Source organism: Gorilla gorilla, chromosome 1, assembly GCF_029281585.2.
Source record: "Gorilla gorilla gorilla isolate KB3781 chromosome 1, NHGRI_mGorGor1-v2.1_pri, whole genome shotgun sequence".
NCBI classification, from domain to species: domain Eukaryota; kingdom Metazoa; phylum Chordata; class Mammalia; order Primates; family Hominidae; genus Gorilla; species Gorilla gorilla.
Window position 1 is genome coordinate 169,232,327 of NC_073224.2, and position 22,293 is coordinate 169,254,619.

The 22,293-nt window shown below is 37.6% G+C and overlaps 1 long non-coding RNA gene across 1 annotated transcript in view; it reads right to left on the bottom strand.

Moving 5' to 3' along the window:
* Positions 1-22,293, bottom strand: part of LOC109029164 (uncharacterized) — an 80,734-nt gene that overhangs the window by 44,083 nt on the left and 14,358 nt on the right. The gene's annotated exons all lie outside the window — the stretch shown is intronic.

The following is a 22,293-nucleotide window of genomic DNA, read 5'->3' on the forward strand; positions in this document are numbered from 1 at the left end:
AGCTTGCAACCAGATGGATTCACAGCCAAATTCTACCAGACATACAAAGAAGAGCTAGTACCAATCCTATGAAACTATTCCAAAAAATTGAGAAGGAGGGAATCCTCCTGAACTCATTCTACAAAGCCAACATCATTCTGATACTAAAACCTGGCAGAGACACAGTGAAAAAAGAAAAATTCAGGCCAATATCCCTGATGAGCATAGACACAAAAGTCCTCAACCATATTAGCAAATTGAATTCAGCAGCACATAAAAAAGTTAATACAGCATCATCAAGTAGGCTTTATTGCTGGGATGCAAGGTTGGTTCAACATAAGCAGATTAATACATGTGATTCACCACATAAACATAATTATTTTTTAAACCATATGATTATCTTAGTAGAAGCAGAAAAAGCCTTCAATAAAACTCAACATCGCTGTATGATAAAAACCCTCAACAGATTAGGCATCAAAGAAACATACCTCAAAATAATAACAACCATCTCTAACAAACCCCCAGCCAACATCATACTGAATGGGCAAAACCTAGAACCATTCGCCTGGAGAAATGGAATAAGAAAAGTATGCCCAATCTCACCCCTCTTATTCAACCTATACTGGAAATCCTAGCCAGAGCAATCAGACAGGTGAAAGAAATGAAAGGCACACAATAGGAAAAAAAGAAATCAAACTATTTCTCTTTGCTAATGATATTCTATATCTAGAAAACCCTAAAGACTCTGCCAAAAGGCTCCTAAAACTGATAATTTTAGTAAAGTTTCAGGACACAAAATCAATGTACAAAAATCAGTAGCATTTCTATATACCAATAATGTGCAGACTGAGAGTCAAATCAAGAATGCAAAGCCATTTTCAATAGCCACAAAGTAAATAAAATACCTCAGAATAAATCCAGCCCAGGAATGAAAGACCTCTGTAAGGAGAGCTGCAAAATATTTGTGAAAAAAAATCAGAGGTGATGCAAACAAATGAAAAAACATACTATGCTCATGGATCGGAAGAATCAATATCATTACAATGGTCATACCGCCCAAAGCAGTCTACAGATTTAATGCTAGTTCTATCAAACTACCAACATCTTGTTTTTACAGAATTGGAAAAAAACTCTTCTAAAATTCACATGGAGCCAAAAAAGATTCTGAATAGCCAAGACAGTACTAAACAACATGAACAAAGCAAGAAGCATCACATTACCTGACTTTAAACTATACTACAAGGCTACAGTAACCAAAACAGTATGGTACTCATGCAAAAACAGACACATAGACCAATGGAATAGAATAGGTAACTCAGAAATAAAGCCACACAACTGCAACCATCTTATCTTTGATAAGGCCAACAAAAACAGGCAATGAGGAAAGGAGTCCCTATTCAATAAATGGTGTTGGGATAACTGACTAACTATATGCAGAAGATTGAAGCTGGACCCATACTTTCACCGTATATAAAAATTAATTTGAGACAGATTAAAGATTTAAATATATGACCTCAAACTATAAAAATCCTAGAAGAAAATCTAGAAAATACCCTTCTCAACATCAACCCAAATATGTGAAAGAATTTATGGCTAAGTCCCCAAAAGCAATTACAACAAAGACAAAAATTGACAAGTTGGACCTAATTAAACCTAAGAGTTTCTACACAGCAAGGGAAACTATCAACATAATAAACAAATTTATAGAACAGGAGAAAATAGTCACAAACTATGCATCTGACAAAGGCCTAATATCCATCATCTATAAGGAACTTAAATCAACAAGCAAAAAACAACCTCATTAAAAAGTGGGCAAAGGACATGAACAAATACTTCTGAAAAGAATACATGTAAGCAGCCAACAAATATATGAAAAAAAAAGCTCAACATCACTAATCATCAGAGAAATGCAAATCAAAACCACAGTGAGATACCGTCTCACACCAGTCAGAATGGCTATTATTAAAAAGTCAAAAAATAATACATGCTGGTGATGAGGTTGTGGAGAAAAAGGAATGCTTATACACTGTTGGTTGGAGTGTAAATTAGGTCAGCCATTGTGGAAGACAGTGTGACAATTCCTCAAAGACTTAAAGAGAGAAATATCATTCCACCTAGCAATCCTATTACTGGGTATATACCCAAAGGAATAGACATTGTTCTATTATAAAGACACATGCGTGTGTATGTTCACTGAAGCACTATTCACAATAGCAAAGAGACATGGAGCAAATCCAGGTGTCCATCAGTGGTGAAGTGGTTCCTCCATGTATACATCACAGAATACTACACAGCCATAAAAAAGAACAAAATCATTTCATTTGCAGTAAAATGAATGCAGCTGGAGGCCATTTACCTAGGCAAACTAAACAGAAAATGAAATATTCCATGTTCACACTTACAAATGGGAACTACACATTGGGTACACATGGACATATTTAGTAAAAATAGGAACAATAGACACTGGAAAATTCAAGAGTAGGGGGAGGCAAAGTTTGAAAAACTGCTTATTGGATACTATGCCTACTTCCTGAGTGATAAGTTCAATCGTACTCCAAACTCCAGCATCATGCAACATATCCTCGTAACAAAACTACATGTGTACCCCTGGAATCTAAAATAAAAGTTGAAAATTAAAATAAAAATTTACAGAACCATGTAGTACGATATATTTAATATTATGAGCAAGTTATAATTAAATAGCATGGCATTCACATGTGAATAGGCAGAATAATTAAATAATCTAAAATAGACCCAATTTTATATGAAAATGTAGTATGTGCTAAGGCAGCACCTCAAATAAGTGAAAAAGATGTAGACTTTTTTTTTTTTTTTTTTTTTTTTTTTTTGAGACGGAGTCTCGCTCTGTCGCCCAGGCTGGAGTGCAGTGGCGCGATCTCGGCTCACTGCAAGCTCCGCCTCCTGGGTTCTCGCCATTCTCCTGCCTCAGCCTCCCGAGTAGCTGGGACTACAGGCGCCCGCCACCACGCCCGGCTAATTTTTAGTATTTTTAGTAGAGACGGGGTTTCACCGTGTTAGCCAGGATGGTCTCGATCTCCTGACCTCGTGATCCGCCCGCCTCGGCCTCCCAAAGTGCTGGGATTACAGGCGTGAGCCACCGCGCCCGGCCAGATGTAGACTTTTTAATAAGTGATGTGAGAATAACTGGAGATATCTATGTGGCAAAAAATAATGTTATCATTCTTCTTGCTTACCCAAGGATAAATTCCAAATGAAAAAGAGATTTTAATTTTAGAAAATGAAACGACACAAATACTAAAGGAAATTATGAGAGGAGCATGCAAACTTTAAAAACTTTGAAAACCTCCAGATAGCTGAGTCATATTAAACTAAATTACATATAACTTTATTATTAAAATGATCTAAAATTTGTTTTGTACTATGTTGGGAACAGGCCCCCCAAAATCTGGCCATAAACTGGCCCCAAAACTGGCCATAAACAAAATCTCTGCAGCACTGTGACATGTTCATGTTGGCCATAACACCCACGCTGGAAGGTTGTTGGTTTACCAGAATGAGGGCAAGAAACACCTGGCCCGTCAACAAGTCCTGTTCCATCACTAAAGTGTCTAGGAAGGTAACAACTAGAGCAAGCTTTTTGTGCATTCTCCACATCACCTTCACACTTCCAAAATCTGTCCAGAAATTCTGGTCAGAGAAGAAAATAGCATTTTGCAAACAATAACGATATTACATTATGGCTGTTGGCTTTGTTGGAAAACATAAAATAACAATACTTATTTTTTATTATTCCATGTCTGCTGTTCTTTGTTATAGTCAAACTGTCACAGTTAATGAAGCATGACTCTGGCCCCCCACTTGACAAGAGGCTGGGATGATTTGCTAGCTGGGGTGTGAACTGTAGATAATTGTTTCTGGCAATGCCATGTTATTGACCATTTACTGCCCAAAGTGATTTGCCATTTGCTGGAGTTTCCAGGAATGATTTGTTCTCACTAACAAATTTTGTGAAACGTTGTGATTCTTTGGTCTTGGCCTCTTCAGATAATATGTTTTATCTGTTGTTATTACAAGGATCATTTTGAGAAACTCATTGAGAGCTTCACACACAATTTCAATAACCATCAAAGTTGGCAGAATGACTGTGCCTGCCAGCCTGACAATCCCACACCTATTTCCTGTGGCCTGCCGGGGAAGAAGATGGCTTTTATTCACTCAAATTATCAAAAATTACCTCTGTTAATCGCATTTTGAGTCATTAACAGATGCTGATTATCATTGCAGAGCAGTTATTTCTCTGCATCATTGTCAAATTACTGTTTCTCCAATACCGAGGATAAAATATGACCTCCAGCTAGCATTGTTAAGATTCGTCTATGCCACTGGAAAGCTGAGACAGTTCCTCTATAAAGTGACTCTCTGAGCTTGTGGATAGCCTCAGTCATTCATCAGTCAAATTTTACCAAGTTTATACTACTGTAATACTATGAAGAGGGGGTCAGAATACTGAGCTCTAATTTTTATGCTCCTACATTGTGGAAGTATCTAAACAATGAAGTAAAGCTAAATAGCTAAAAAAATTTATCTGTCGAAAGAGTGAAGAAACACCAGATTTCTTTTCACCCATGAACAAAACTTCAGACTGAAAGTAAATAGGGTAATTTTCAGCAAACTTTATTTCTTTTATCTCTTAAACCCATAATGACTAGGAGAATTTGAAAATAAATAGAGGAAAATTCATAGTACACAGCATCTAGAATTTCAATCGTTTTTGTTAGATAATGCAAAAACATTTTTATAGAGGAAAAAAATAGCCTTTATAAGCCTCAGCATCAGTCACTGGCTATTAACTCTATCCCTGATACTAGTCATATATTATTTCTTTTATTGATAAATGTGCAGAAATTTTATTATTAATCAGTTAGTTGGTCAGTAAGTCAGTCATTTAGGCAGTCTGTGATCCTCACAATTGCAAAATAAGATGGACGGCTGGAGCTTAAAATAACCTTATATTTCCTTTATCTCATAAATGTATTTGGATTACCAAAGATCCTTTTAAAATACTATATTCTCTGGGAGTTCTACTTCTGGGAAAGTAGACTGCCTATACTTTTCCCTATTCCTCCCACTGAGCACAACTGGACATTATATGTAAAATGAAGATTGTAAGACTGAAAAGCAAAAAGAAGTCTAAGGACATCTGGACCCAAGAAAGAGTGTCTTGGTGAATTCCTTGAGTGTTGTTTTTGCCTCATATGTCCCAGACCTGGAGGTGAAAAAGACCACAACCTGGAAATGCCAATGTGTCATAACAACAACCAAAAAAAGCCCCAACAAAAATCTTCTCCCTCAAGCCAAGGGACCAGAAAAGAAGCAACCAAGTAAGACAGAAAACTTTCAGACAATAACTTTTCTACTCTAGCCAAACACCACAGGAAATTGTGATCCCATCTATACCCACACCAGCAAAAGGTGAAAGAAAAGCCTAAACTTCCATCCTCACTAGGGTATAATGAGATGTCCCACCATTTCCACAGCAGTGGTGTCAAAGAGGACCAAGTAGGAACCAGAAACTTTATTTCTACTGACCAGTAATAAGCATGTTTCTTTTTCCCTCCTCCTGCAGTGTCATTAGGAACCATGTGGGGAGCCAGAACTCCTACCTCTACCCAGCAGTCATGAGAAGCTCCACTTTTGGTTTAATTTGAGGCCAAGTGGGGAACTTCCATGTGATAGTAATGAGGAGGCACGCTCCCTTCCATTGTTGGAGCAATGCCAGAGAAAGCATGCTAAAACTAAAGGTTTAAATAAGATCCAGAGTCTTGGAGCAAAATACAAAAATATTCAGTTTCCAATAAAAAAAATCACACCAAAAAAAAAAAAGAAAATAAAGAAAAGGAAGCAGATCTTTTTTTTTTTTTTAATTATACTTTAAGTTTTAGGGTACATGTGCACAACCTTACATATGTGTACATGTGCCATGTTGGTGCACTGCACCAATTAACCCGTCATTTAACATTAGGTATATCTCCTAATGCTATCCCTCCCCCCTCCCTCCACCCCACAACAGGCCCCAGTGTGTGATGTTCCCCTTCCTGTGTCCATGTATTCTCATTGTTCAATTCCCACCTATGAGTGAGAACATGCAGTGTTTGGTTTTTTGTCCTTGTGATAGTTTGCTGAGAATGATGGTTCCCAGCTTCATCCATGTCCCTACAAAGGACATGAACTCATCCTTTTTTATGGCTGCATAGTATTCCATGGTGTATATGTGCCACATTTCCTTAATCCAGTCTATCATTGTTGGACATTTGGGTTGGTTCCAAGTCTTTGCTATTGTGAATAGTGCCACAATAAACATATGTGTGCATGTGTCTTCATAGCAGCGTGATTTATAATCCTTTGGATATATACCCAGTAATGGGATGGCTGGGTCAAATGGTATTTCTAGTTCTAGATCCCTGAGGAATCGCCACGCTGACTTCCACAATGGTTGAACTAGTTTACAGTCCCACCAACAGTGTAAAAGTGTTGCTATTTCTCCACATCCTCTCCAGCACCTGTTGTTTCCTGACTTTTTAATGATGGCCATTCTAACTGGTGTGAGATGGTATCTCATTGTGGTTTTGATTTGCATTTCTCTGATGGCCAGTGATGATGAGCATTTTTTCATGTGTCTTTTGGCTGCATAAATGTCTTCTTTTGAGAAGTGTCTGTTTATATCCTTTGCCCACTTGTTGATGGGGTTGTTTGTTTTTTTCTTGTAAATTTGTTTGAGTTCATTGTAGATTCTGGATATTAGCCCTTTGTCAGATGAGTAGATTGCAAAGATTCTCCCATTCTGTAGGTTGCCTGTTCACTCTGACGGTAGTTTCTTTTGCTGTGCAGAAGCTCTTTAGTTTAATTACATCCCATTTGTCAATTTTGGCTTTTGTTGCCATTACTTTTGGTGTTTCTGACATGAAGTCCTTGCCCATGCCTATGTCCTGAATGGTATTGCCTAGGTTTTCTTCTAGGGTTTTTATGGTTTTAGCTCTAACATTTAAGTCTTTAATCCATCTTGAATGAATTTGTGTATAAGGTGTAAGGAAGGGATCCAGTTTTAGCTTTCTATATATGGCTAGCCAGTTTTCCCAGCATCCTTTATTAAATAGGGAATCCTTTCCCCATTGCTTTTTTTTGTCAGGTTTGTCAAAGATCAGATAGTTGTAGATATGCAGCATTATTTCTGAGGGCTCTGTTCTGTTCCATTTGTCTGTATCTCTGTTTTGGTACAAGTACCATGCTGTTTTGGTTACAGTAGCCTTATAGTATAGTTTGAAGTCAGGTAGTGTGATGCCTCCAGCTTTGTTCTTTTGGCTTAGGATTGACTTGGCGATGCGGGCTCTTTTCTGGTTCCATATGAACTTTAAAGTAGTTTTTTCCAATTCTGTGAAGAAAGTCATTGGTAGCTTGATGGGCATGGCATTGAATCTATAAATTACCTTGGGCAGTATGGCCATTTTCATGATATTGATCCTTCCTACCCATGAGCATGGAAGGTTCTTCCATTTGTTTGTATCCTCTTTTATTTCATTGAGCAGTGGTTTGTAGTTCTCCTTGAAGAGGTCCTTCACATCCCTTGTAAGTTGTATTCCTAGGTATTTTATTCTCTTTGAAGCAATTGTAAATGGGAGTTCACTCATGATTTTAAACTGAATGAAAAAAGGTCATCCCTAAATGCCAACACCAAGATGACAGAGAAGGTAGAATTATCTGACAAAGGATTTAAAGCAGAATGATAAAAACATATTAGTAAGTATGAACAAATTTGAAATGAATGAAAAAAAATAGCCGCATCAAAGAAATAAAAGATGTAAAGAAGAACCAAATGGAAATTTTAGAACTGAAAAACACAATAGCTAAAATACAAAGCTGGACAGGCACGGTGGCTCACACCTATAATTCCAGCATTTTGGGATGCTGAGAAGGGCAGATTACCTGAGGTCAGGAGTTTAAGACCACCCTGGCCAACATGGTGAAACCCCATCTCTACTAAAAATACAAAAATTAGCCAGGCATGGTGGTGCACGCCTTTAATTCCAGCTGTTTGGGAGGCTGAGGCAGGAGAATTGCTTGAACCTGGGAGGCAAAGGTTACAGTAAGCCAAGATCACACCACTGCACTCCAGCCTGGGCAACAGATCGAGATTCTGTCAAAAAAAAAAAAAAACAAACTCAGTGGATGCACTCAGCAACAGAATGGAGAGAACAGAGGATCTGTAAACTAAATCTGTAAACTAAAAGATAAAACATCTTTTATCTGTAAACTAAAAGATAAAACAATAGAAATTGTGCAATTTGAACAAGAGAAAAAAATACTTTATTTTTTTTAAAGTAGCAGAGCCAAGAGACTAGTAGGACTATAAGATCCAACATTTGTGTTATTGGAATCCTAAAAGGAGAGAAGAAAGAGTACAACAGGGCTGAAAAGCATTTGAAGAAATAGTAGCTAAAAGCATGCCAAATTTAGTAAGGAACATAAACGTATCCACTCAAGAAGCAGAATAAATCCAAATAGGATAAATTCAAAGAAGTTAAAGCCAAGACACAACATAATCAAATTTCTGAATACTAAGCAAAGGAAAAAAAAAAAAAACCTTGAAAGCAGCCAGAAAAAAAAAAATGATACCTTCCCTGTAAGAGAAAACCAATTAGAATGACAATTTTTCATTAGAAACCAGAGTGGTGAAAGCAAAAGTATCAACCCAGAATTCTAAATCTAAGGAGACTGTCCTTCAGGAATGAAGGAGAAATCAAGACATTCTCTGCTGAAAGAAAACTAAGAATTTGTCATGAGCAAATATGCACTGAAAGAATGCCTAAAAGAAATTCTCTAAACAGAAAGGAGGTAATAAAAGAAATTTGGGATTCAGGGGAAAAAAGGAACACAGTAAGCAAAAATGTGAGCTAAAATAGTAGGTTTTTCTTCTTTTCTTGAGTTTAGTTCTAAAGTATTTTTGACAATTGGAGCAAAAATTGCAACACTATCTGATATGGTTCTAAATATGTAAAAAATAAATATGTTAGACAACTATACATGGGAGAGGGTAAAAGGATATAAGAGAGGTATGGTTTCCATACTTCATTCAAACTGATAAAATGATAACATCAGTAAACTGCGTTAAGTTGTGTATATATAATGTAATAAACAGGCAAAACACTAAAATAAAAGCTTTACAATGAGATACACTCAAAGATACTATAGACAAATCAAAATGGAATTCTAAAAATGTCCAAATAATACACTGTAGACAAGAAAAAGAAAACAGAGAAATGGAAAACAGAGAGGACAAAGAGAAAACAAAAACTAAAATGGCAGACTTAGCCCTAGCATAACAATCATTACATCATACATAAATTATTAAAATACACCAATTAAAAAACAGGATGGATTTTTTAAAATCACCTAACTGTATGCTGTCTATAAGAAACATTCTTTGAATATAGCAATATAGTCAAGTTGAAAGTAAAATGATGGGGAAATCAAAGAAAAAGAAGAGCAGCTATATTAACATCAGATAGGGTAGACTTTGGAGCAAAGAAAATTACCAGAAGCAAAGAAGGATATAACATATTAATAAAATAATCAATCTATCAAGAAGAGCAAACTGACAGAACTTAAAGGAGAAATAGGCAAATCCACAATTACAGGTGTAAACTTCAGTAACTAAACAACTGACAGAACAACTGGACAGAAAATCAACAAGGATCTTCAACAACGTTGAATTACTACAACTATAGAATTTTATCAGCACTTATAGAACACTTCACCCAACATCAGAATGTGCATCCTTTTCAAATGCCCATGGAACATATTCCAAAGTAGATCATACCCTCAGCCATAAAATAAACCCCACAAATTTAAAATAATTGAAATGATACAGAGTGCATTCTCTGATAACAGTGGCATCAAACTATAAATCAGTGACAGAAAGATGGTGAAAAAATTTACCAAACATTTGTAAACCAAACAACACATGCCTAAATAATTCGTGGGTCAAATAGGAAATCTCAAAGAAAATTTTTGATGAAATACAACATATAAAAACTTTTGAGTGACAGCCAAACCACACTGAGAGGGTAATTTATAGCACTAAATGCATACATTAGAAAAAAAGAGAATTTCTAAAAAAAAAAAAAAGTAAACTCCGTCTCAAGATCCTAAAAAACAAACATGAAATAAACTCAAAGCAAGCAGAAGCAAGGAAAAACCAAAAATAAGAGCAGAAATCAATGAAACTGAAGATAGAGAAATAATAAAGAAAATTAAATGAAACAAAGGGATGGTTTTTGACAAAGGTCAATTAAATTGACAAACTTCTAGGAAGTCTGCAGAAAAAAAAGAGAGAAGACAAAAACTACAAATATCAGGAAGGAAACTGAGGATATCAACTACAGGGCTTACAGAATCAAAAGGATAATATGGAATACTACAAAGAGTTCTACACTCATAAATTTGAGAACTTTGACTGAATATACCACTTCCTTAAAGAACACAACCACCACAACCTACTCAATATGAAATACAATTATGCATTGCTTAAAAACTGGACAGAAAATCAACAAGGATCTTCAACAACATTGAATTACTACAACGTTCTTGTAATGCATCCTTAGGTGATGATAGATATGTTACAGGATACAAGATATATATACCAACATCAATATTTCTATATATTTCTATATTGACAAAAAAACTTAAAATGCCAGTTATAATTCCAGAAAAATGTTAGATATAAGTCTAACAAAATGTATACAGAAATTCTACACTGAAAAAAACTACACAATTTCAATTAAAGAAATGAAAGATTTAAACAAGTACAGAAATATATCATGTTCACGGATTGGAAGACTCAACATAGTAAAGTTGTCAATTCTCCTCAAGTAGAGTATACAACATTCTTGAAATGAAAAAAAAAAAAACTGTTATAGGCCAGGCATGGTGGCTTATGCCTGTAATCCCAACACTTTGGGAGGCTGAGGTGGGCAGATCACCTGAGATCAGGAGTTCAAAACCAGCCTGGCCAACATGGTGAAACCCTGTCTCTACTAAAAATACAACAATTAGACAGGTATAGTGGCACATGCCTGTAATCCCAGCTACTGGGGAGGCTGAGGCAGGAGAATCATTGAACCCAGGAGGCGGAGGTTGCAGTGAGCCAAGATTGCGCCATTGTACTCTATCCTGGGCAACAGAGTGAGACTCTGTTTCAAAAAAAAAAAAGAAAAAAAATATTATAGTGCAGAATAGACTAGTAGTTGGTAGGGGCTAAAGAGTAGGTGATGATAGGAGAGAAGTGGGTATGTTTAAATAAGGGCAACAAGAGAGATCCGTGTGGAAATGGGAATATTTTGTTTTCCAATTTAATTAATCAAACACATTTCTAAGTTGGAACAGTTTATTCCAATGTCAATATCAAAGAGTGGAAGAAACTGTGAACTAGAAAAGTCATGTGGTTTGATCAAATGTAACACCTTTGTTACAGAGTTATGACAGGAGTCTACAGAGTCTACAATGCCCAACTCATACTTTCCGCCAAAGTATTAGGTTGAACTATTTGAAATTACCAATATTGAACCATTGTTACCTATTAAAAAGGTAGGTTCAACTGAGTATATAATCTGCCATTGAGGAAAGACTTCAAAAACTGTTATATTTTCCTAATAAGCATTTATTTAGCACCTACTACATACTTAATTAAATATTTAATGTGTAATTCTAAGGAATGTGTCATTTAATTCTCCTTTGATATATAGTTATTAGCATTGTTCCTAGGACTTGGACTCCCTCAGGAGCTTCCTAAAATCTTATTTCTTCTATCCCAGACTGAGGCCATCCCATATTTCTTGTGCTCTATGACGTTTACAGATTGGATGTCACCAGATGGATTCTCAAAGCACCATGGAAAAAAGCTGGAGGACAAGCACTTGACGGAAGTTCATCCAGAGGCTTGGCCTCTGGTTTAATCCCAAATATTCCTCTCACAGAACCACCATCTGTTAGAGATAAAAATTTCTAAATAGGTGTAGGCTATCCTCAGGACCTCCAAATGGCTTCCAGGCTGGAAATTATTTCTAGTCCTACTATTGGTTTCAGAACAGAATTGAATTTAAGTGGCCAAGGATGGGTGGATGTGAGGATGGAGACCCCAATATCAAGCTGTATTCCCAAAGATCTTTCTCACTGAGGGTCATCTAGGATATTTGAATAGCCCGGGGCCTCTTTATCTAGCCAGGTCCCAATGCCACCACCCTGCTCCCTGGTCACACTGGGAGCACACTTATACCAACCCCGCTTTAGGTTTTGTCTTTTCAGGGCTCTACTTAGCAATTGCCTTCTTTTGGGCCGTAATAAATACCAGATTAGAGCACACAACCTGGGTATTTGTCCTAACTTTTTCTGTGAGCAATAGTGTGACCTTAAGCACCAACCTAATTTCCCCTAGCTTTGCTTGCCTGACTTATAAAACAATGAAAATACATATATATCAATCTAAAGAAATAATGCAATCTTTTCCAATCCATAGTATGTGTATTACTCATAATATATGAGATGATTTATATGGTTTATGATCAATATCTTTGTCTTGACTACTTTTATCTTCCTTTTAAGAGAAGGCAAATGGTTTTTTATTTATATAATGTTGCCTTTGAAAAAAGTATATGTTTTGTAAGATCTAAATCGATTTAAATAAAAATATTAAAATAAATTACAAGGAGTACATGGATATGGCAAAACAACTTGTAAAGGAAGTTGATGTATTAGAAACACTGAATTAACATATATTGTACTTGTCGATATAAGAAAACTTATCAGCTATTCATGGGGGGGCATCTGGCCATTCCAGCACTACATTAGAAAAGGAGGTACATACCTGAATTATCCATATGTCCACTTATATTTTTGAAATTTACCAGTTAAATGCTTCACTTCCCTTTTCCCTTTGCCAGTGTATATAGTCCCAGAGCATGCAAAGTACTGCTACTGCAAACTTTCTTAGACTTCACAAATCACATCCCATCACTGCCTTCCTGTGGCTTTTAGTCCCCAACATTTTCCAGCATAAACTCTTTTCCTTCATCATCACCTGAGCTATAATCACCTCATCTCACCTTCCTCTAACCACTCAGGATTCATGTCAGCCTAGTTAGCACTCGGCTCACCCAACCTTGTCTGTTCTGCCACTGCTACCTTGCACACAACCAATTGCTTCTTCAAGATCTATTTCAAAGCCCACTTATGTCCTGAAATCTAGCTAACTACATGGCTTCCAGGTGTATTTATCTACCTTCTAAGTCTTTGGCATTGAATATAGTGTGTTTTGTCTAGGCTTGCATAGAAGAAAAGAAGATTAGAAATTACAGTGATGGATAATGAGTACTGTGATAAAGATGTTATGCATTGTTGTGGAAGAAGTAGAACAGAAAGGTCTTAAGAGTACAGACTCTGAAGTCAGACTGTCTGGGTTTGATTCTGGCATGCCACTTGCCACTTGAAGAAATTATTCAGCCTCTCTGAGTCTCCTGGTCTCATGTGAAACTGCAGCTACTAATAGTTGCTACTTCATAAGGTTATTGTGAAGATTAAATGAGCTAGTATAGGGAAGCGCTTGGGCCAATGCCTGAAATATTGGTTATTGTTACATGCAGAGGGTACAAATGGCAACATATAAGAGGTGTCCCCAAACAGAGTTCTAACCAACAGGCAGTCTGGAGAAAATGGAGTTTGAGTTTATTATTGCAGGACAGGTAGGAGTTAGTCAAGTGTGTGTGCTTGTGTGGGCCTGGGGTATTACAGTGAGGGTGGATTAGGCAGTGAGTACAGCAGTCACACAATCACACCATCATAAAAGTGGGGATGGAAACAAGGAGTAAAAGAGCATGGCATATTATAGAAGTGCATGGGACATTTCTAGTGCAAGGGTCCAGGGGTAGGCAGTAATGAAACACAAGGCCACACATTTGAGGCAAGTCATAGGAAGGCTTTGCACACCACACTAAGAAAAAAGAAGTATTTGAGTGCCTGCTATGTGCCAGATGCTGTTTTATTTTGGAGACTGGGTACCACAGTGAAAAATGCATAGCTTCTATATTTGGCATGGCCTAACTGAAAAGATAAATACATAATTAAATGATAACATGATAAATGCTTAATTGAAGATGTAACAAGCCCTGTGAAAGCACAATGCCTAAGTTTGTTTTTCCCAGAGACATGAGCAACATCTTAACAGATAGGTAAATGTTCACCAAACAACAGGCAAGCAATCAGAAAGGTTATGTCATTTACCAAACAACCGTTAATTATATAGCACTATGTGCCAGACCCTTTAAAAATATTATATCAGGGCCGATTAGAAACAGCTGTGGTCCATGGCTCTCATGGAGAGAAATGAAAACAAGTGAATTCAGCACCTTCAACTGACAAATCCAGGTTCTCTAACTGCAACTGACTAGGCAATCAACTCAACCCACAGAAAATAAAGAAAAGTAGGGTGAGGCAACAGCATCCAGGAGCTGTGTGGAGCCAAAGGAACCCTCACCCCCAGCCAAGGGAAGCAGAGAGTGATTGTGCAACCCCACCCAGGAAATCACACTTCTCCCATGGATCTTTGCAACCCGCAGATCTGGAGATCCCCTCATGAGCTCACACCACCAGGGCCTTGGGTTTGATACACGGTGCTGTGCAGAGTCTCAGCAGAGCAGTCACTCAAGCACACACAGAGACCCAGGAGTTTTACAGTCTCCGGCTCCTGAAATCCCAGCAAGGCGGGAGTTCCATCTGTATATTTGCATATGAAGGGAGCTGAATCCAGGGAGCCAAGCAGCATTTTTCTGTTGGCCCCACTTCCACGGCACCTCACAAGTAAAAACCCACTGGCTTGGAATTCCAGCTAGCCACTGCAGCAGGCTGAAGACTGCCTGAGATGGATGAGTTCCCAGAGGGAGGGGTAGCTGCCATTTCTGTGGTTAGGTCAACTCAGCCATTCTAGCCTGCCAGCTCCAGGCAGTCCAGGTGATCTGGATGAGGAGGAGTCCCCCATAACACAATATAGCTACTGTGCCAGATCATAGACAGACTGCCTCTTTAAGTGGGACCCCAATCCATCCCTCCTTCCTGGGTGGGGCCTCCCTGCGGGAATTTCAGCAACTCCAGCTAGAGTTATATGGATAGAACTCTGATCTCTCCCTGGGACAGAGCTCTTGGGGGAGGGGTGGCCAACATCTCTGCAGTTCAGTCAGCTCAACCTTTCCAGCCTGCTGGTTCTAGAGAGTCCAGGTGGTCTGGATGAAGAAGGGTTCCCCTCATTTCAGCACACCTGCTCTCCCCAAAGCAACCAGGCTGATTCTTTAAGCAGGTTCCTGATCCCATTCCTCCTGACTGAGTGAAACCTCCCAACAGGAGTCTCCAGACACCACCCACAGGAGCGTCCAGGCCAGCAACAAGTCAGTACCCCCAGGAGAGAGCTTTCAGATGAAGGAGCAGGCTGCCATCTTTGCTGTTTCACAGCCTTCACTGGTAATACATCCAGGTAAGGGAAAAACCAAAGCAACTAGGGTCTGGAGCTATCTCCCAGCAAACAACAGGAACCCTACAGAAGAGTGACCAGACTGTTATTAAAACAAAAAACAAACAAACAAACAAAAAACAGAAAGCAATAATAATGTCATCAACAAAAAGAGATCCCACAAAAAAACCCATTCAAAGGTCAGAAACCTCAAAAATTAAAGGTACATAAGCCCCCAAAATGAGAAAGAATCCATGCAAAAATGATAAAAACTTAAAATGCAAGAGTGCCTCTTCTCCTTCAAATGACCTGAACACCTCTCCAGCACAAAACTGAGCTGAGACTGAGATGGCTAAATTGACAGAAGTAGGCTTCAGAACGTGGGTAATAATGAGCTACGCTGAACTAAAGGAGCATGTTGTAACCCAATGCAAAGAAGCTAAGAATAAAGATAAAACAATATAGGAAGCGATAACCAGAATAGTCAGTTTAGAGAGGAGCAAAGCTGACCTGATGGAGCTGAAAAACAGAACGCAAGAAATTCACAATGTAATCACAAGTATTAATAGCAGAATAGACCAAGCAGAGGAAAGAATCTCAGAGGTTGAAAACTGTCTTTCTGAAATAAGATAGGCAGACAAGAATAGAGAAAAAAGAATGGAAAGGAATAAACAAAACCTCCAAGAAATATGATACTACATAAAAAGACCAAACCTATGATTGATTGGGGTACTTGAAAGAGATGAGGAGAATGGAACCAAGTTAGAAAACATACTTCGGGATATCATCCAAAAGAACTTCCCCAACCTAGAAAGGCAGGCCAAAATTCAAATTCAGGAAATCCAGAGAACCCCAGTAAGATACTCCATGAGAAGATCAACCTCAAAACACATAAGCATGTGATTCCGCAAGATCAAAATGAAAGAAAAAATATTAAAGCTGCCAGAGAGAAAGGTCAGGTGACATACAAGGGAAAGCCCATCAGACTAACAGTGGACCTCTCAGCAGAGACCCTACAAACTAGAAGATTTGGGGAGCCAATATTCAACATTCTTAAAGAAAAGAATTTGCAACCCAGAATTTCATATTCAGCAAACTAAGCTTCATAAGCAAAGGAGATATAATATCTTTTTCAGATAAGCAAATTCTGAGGGAATTCATTACCAACAGACCGGCATTGCAAGAGCTCCTGAAGGAAGCACTAAATATAGAAAAGAAAAACCATTACCAGTCACTACAAAAATGCACTGAAGTACCCAGATCAGTGACACTATGAAAGCAATCACATAAATAAGTCTGTAAAATAACCAGTTAGCATCATGATGACAGATTCAAATTTACACATAACAATATTAACTTTATATTGTAAATGGGCTAAATGCCCCAATTAAAAGACACAGAATGGCAAGCTGGATAAAGAGTCAAGACCCATCAGTATGCTGTCTTCAAGAGACCCATCTCACATGCAAAGACAGACATAGGCTCAAAATAAAGGGACAGAGGAAAATTTACCAAGTAAATGGAAAAAAAAAGCAGGGGTCACAATCCTAGTTTTTGACAAAACAGACTTTAAACCAACAAACGTCAAAAAAGACAAAAAGGGGCATTATATAATGGTAAAGAGTTCAATTCAACAAGAATACCTAATTATCCTAAATATATGAGCACTCAATACAGGAGTACCCAGATTCATAAAGCAAGTTTTTAGAGAACTACAAAGAGACTTAGACTCCCACACAATAATAGTGTGAGACCTCTACACCTCACTGACAATATTAGACAGATAATTGAAACAGAAAATTAATACACATATCTGAGACCTTAGCTCTGGATCCAATGGACCTGATAGATATCTACAGAACTCTCCATCCAAAAACAAGAGAATATACATTCTTCTCATCACCACATAACACATACAGAAAAACTGATCACGTAATTGGAAGTAAAACACTCCTCAACAAATGCAAAAGAACTGAAATCATAACAGTCTCTCAGACCACAGTGCAATCAAATTAGAACTCAAGACTAAGAAATTTACTCAAAAACATGCAACTACATGGAAATTGAACAACCCGTTCCTAAATGACTCCTGAGTAAATGATGAAATTAAGGCAGAAATTAAGAAGTTCTTTAAAACTAATGAGAACAGAGAGTCAACATACCAGAATCTCTGGGATGCAGCTAAAGCAGTGTTAAGAGGGAAATTTATAGCACTAAATGCCCACATCGAAAAGCTAGAAAGATCTCAAATTAAGAACCTAACAACACAACTAAAAGAGGTAGAGAACCAATAGCAAGCAAACTCCATAGCCTAGCATAAGACAAAAGATAACCAAGGTCAGAGTGGAACTGAAGGAGATAGAGACACAAAAAACCCTTCAAAAAAATCAGTGAATCTGAGAGGTGTTTTTTGAAAAAATTAATAAAATAGACAGACTGCTAGCTAGAGTAATAAAGAAGACAACCGAGAAGAATCAAATAGCAAAACTCAGAATTGATAAGGGGGATATTACCACTGACCCCACAGAAATACAAAAAACCATCAGAGAGTAATATAAACACCTCTATGCACATAAACTAGACAATCTACAAGAAGTGAATAAATTCTGGACACATACACCCTCCCAAGACTGAACCAGGAAGAAATTGAATCCCTGAGTAGACCAATAACAAGTTCTGAAATTGAGGCAGTAATAAATAGCCTACCAACCAAAAAAAGTCCGGGACCAGAGGGATTTATAGCTGAATTCTACCACAGGTACAAAGAAGATCTGGTACCATTCTTACTGAAACGATCCAAAACATGAGGAGAAGGGACTCCTCCTTAACTCATTTTATGAGGCCAGCATCATCCTGACACCAAAACCTAGCAGAGATACAACAAAATGAGAAAATTCAGGCCAATATTCCTGATGAACATTGATGCAAAAATCCTCAATAAAATACTAGCAAACTGAATCCAGCAGCACATCAAAAAGCTTATCCACAATGATCAAGTCAGCTTCATCCCTTGTATGCAAAGTTGATTCAACATACACAAATCAATAAATGTAATCCATCACATAAACAGGACTAAAGACAAAAACCCTGTGACTATCTCAATAGATGCAGAAAGGGCCTTCAATAAAATTCAACAACACTTCATGTTAAAAACTCAATAAACTAGGTATTGATGAAACATACCTCAAAATAATGAGACCCATTTATGACATACCCACAGCCAATATCATACCAAATGGGTTAGCTGGAAGCATTTCCCTTGAAAACCAGCACAAGACAAGGATGCCCTCTCTGACCACTTCTATTCAACATAGTATTGGAAGTTCTGGCCAGAGCAATCAGACAAAAGAAAGAAATAAAGGTATTCAAATAGGAAGAGAGGAATTCAAACTGTTTCTATTTGCAGATGACATGATCCTGTATATCTAAAAAACCCCATTATCTCAGCCCCAAAGCTCCTTAAGCTGATAAGCAACTTCAACAAAGTCTCAGGATACAAAATCAATGTGCAAAAATTGCTAGCATTCTTATAATCCAAAACAGGAAAGCAGACAGCCAAATCATGAATGAACTCCCATTAACAATTGCTACATAAAGTATAAAATACCTAGGAATACAGCTAACAAAAAAAAGTGAAGAACCTCTTCAAGGAGAACTACAAGCCACTGCTCAAGGAAATCAGAGAGGACAAAACAAGTGGAAAAACATTCAATGCTCATGGATAGGAAGAATCAATATCATGAAAATGGCCATACTGCCCAAAGTAATTTATAGATTCAATGTTATTCCCATTAAACTACCATTAACATTCTTCACAGAATTAGAAAAAAACTATTTTATACTTCATATGGAACCAAAAAAGAGCCCAAATACCCAAGACAATTCTAAGCAAAAAGAACAAAGTTGGAGACATCACACTGCCCGACTTCAAACTATACTACAAGGATACAGCAGCCAAAACAGCATGTTACTGTTACAGAAACAGAAACATAGACCAGTGGAACAGAATAGAGAACTCAGAAACAAGACTGCACACCTACAACTATCTGATCTTCAGCAAACCTGATAAAAACAAGCAATTAGGAAAGGATTCCCTATTTAATAAATGCTGCTGGGAAAACTGGCTAGCCATATGCAGAAAATTGAAGCTGGACCCCTTCTTTACACCTTATACAAAAGTTAACTCAAGATGGATTAAAGACTTAAATGTAAAACCCAAAACTATAAAAACCCTAGAAGAAAATCTAGGCAATACCATTCAGGACATAGGGACAGGAAAGGATTTCGTGATGAAAACACCAAAAAGCAATTGCAACAAGAGCAAAAATTGACAAATGGGATCTAATTAAACTAAAGAGCTACTGCACGGCAAAAGAAACTCATGAGAGTGAATACACAACCTACTGAATGGGAGAAATTTTTGCAATCTATCCATCTGACAAAGGTCTAATATCCAGCGTCTACAAGGAACTTAAACAAATTTACAAGAAAAAGCAAACAACCCCATCAAAAAAGTAGGCATAAACAGACACTTCTCCAAGAAAGACATTTATGGGGCCAACAAACATATGAAAAAAGCTCAACATTGCTGATCATTAGAGAAATGCAAATCAAAACCAAAATGAGACCATCTCACACCAGTCAGAATGGTAATTATTAAAAAGTCCAGAAACACAAGGTGCTGGTGAGGTTGTGGAGAAAAAGGAACACTTTTACTTCCTGGGTATATACCCAAAGGAATACAAATCATTCTATTGTAAAGATTCATGCACATGTATATTCACTGCAGCACTATTCACAATAGCAAAGACATGGAATCAACCCAAATGCCCATCAATGATAGATTGTAAAAAGAAAATGTGGTACACATACACCATGGAATACTATGCAGCTATAAAAAGGAATGATATCATGTCCTTTGCAGGAACATGAACGGTGCTGGAAGCCGTTCTCTTCAGCAAACACACAGGAACAGAAAACCAAGCACCACATGTTCTCACTTATAAGTGGGAGCTGAACAATGAGAACACATGGACATATGCAGGGGAAAAACACACATTGGAGCCTATTGGGAGTGAGGGTGGAGGGAGGGAGAGCATCAGGAAGAATATCTAAACGATACTGGGCTTAATACCTGGGTGATGGGTTGATCTGTGTAGCAAATCACCATGGCACACGTTTACCTATGTAACAAACCTGCACATCCTGCACATGTACCACTGAACTTTAAATAAAAGTTGAAGGAAAAAATATATATACATGCCAATAAACTTCCGCTCGCCTGTCTCCTGGCAAAAAATATATATATATATATATAAAATTAAACTTTATAATAACTCTTTGAGGCAATTTTTATTATTCTCTTTTTAGAGATGAGGATCCCTAAGATCACACAGTAAATCCATTTTCTTGACTCTAACTACATACAACTATATATAGTTTTCTTGAGAATACAGGACTCTCCATAAAGTAAATATTATATAAGTACTGTATTTGTCAACTAGATTAAAGGAGGTTCAATTCTTGCCTGTATGTGAAGTTTCAAGTTTATAATAGTTTCCCTAAAAAATAATTTTTATTTTAAAATTTCAATGAAGAAATTCCATGGAAAGAATTCCATGGAAGGATTTGGAAGTTGCTATGATAGACAGCTGTGAAACACAACCATGTCAATACCCATATATTTAAAACTTCAGAGAATCTCTACATTATAAATTTCATAGCTGGTAAGACTGTTTCTTTCCAACACCAGTAGTCACACCATGATCACACTGCTCTTGCCCTGATAGTGAAGACAATAAGCTGTATTTAATCAGAGGGTTAACTGAGGACCACACTGATCATAATCATCTCCCACATTCTGTTGCTGGCAGGTGAGGGATAAAGTTGAAGATCATGGTAGAAAGATACAGACAAAGAGGAACATCTTTTCTTTCTCTCATTTTTCTCCAAAGGTGTGGAGTCTCTCTGCACATCTTGTCAGACAGAAGAAAGCAGTGCTGTAAACACCAGAAGGGAGAAACCCCTTGTTCACAATAATGATGAAAAAAATATGTATTGACTGACTGACTTCAATTACTCACAATGTCCACTTACAAACTGCTTTCTTGTTTGTTGTCTTCTTCAGCCCTCATAAAATCCCTGGGATAGTTCACATCATCCCCCTCTTACAGAGAAGGAAAAGCAAGCTTAAACAAGTTCAATAACAGAGCTAATTATAATTAGGGGATGGACTTGCACCTGGAGAGTCATTCCCAGTCCAACACATTTTACACTCCATCCCATATCTCTAGTTGATAGGTCTCTGAAATTAGTCATGGCCACAGGAAGATATTAAATGAGCCTCTTGAGGCAATGAGGTTGATCTAATTCGCTGACTGATGGATAAGACGGCCAGGGTCATCTGGCTCCTCTTGATCCTCATCCTGTGTCTTTGCCCCCCTTGCTCACTATTCTCAGCCACATCAGCCTTCTTCTTGTTCCTCAAGCAGCCCAAGTCCAAGCATGCTCCCCATTTGCCACTGCCCCATCTGGAATTCTCTTCATGGCCACTTCCTCACAAGGAACTTGAAATAACATCACTCTCTCCTCCTGTTCTCCTTATCACTCTTCTCTGCTGTATTTTTCTCCATACCTCTTAGCACCATCTGGCATAGTAGATATTTCACTGGTGTATTTGTTTGCTATGTGTTTCTTCCCATTAGAATGTAAACTCCATCATAGCAATGATTTTTTTGAAATGTGTTTGCTGTATTTCCAGTACCCAGTGACTGGCAAATTATAGA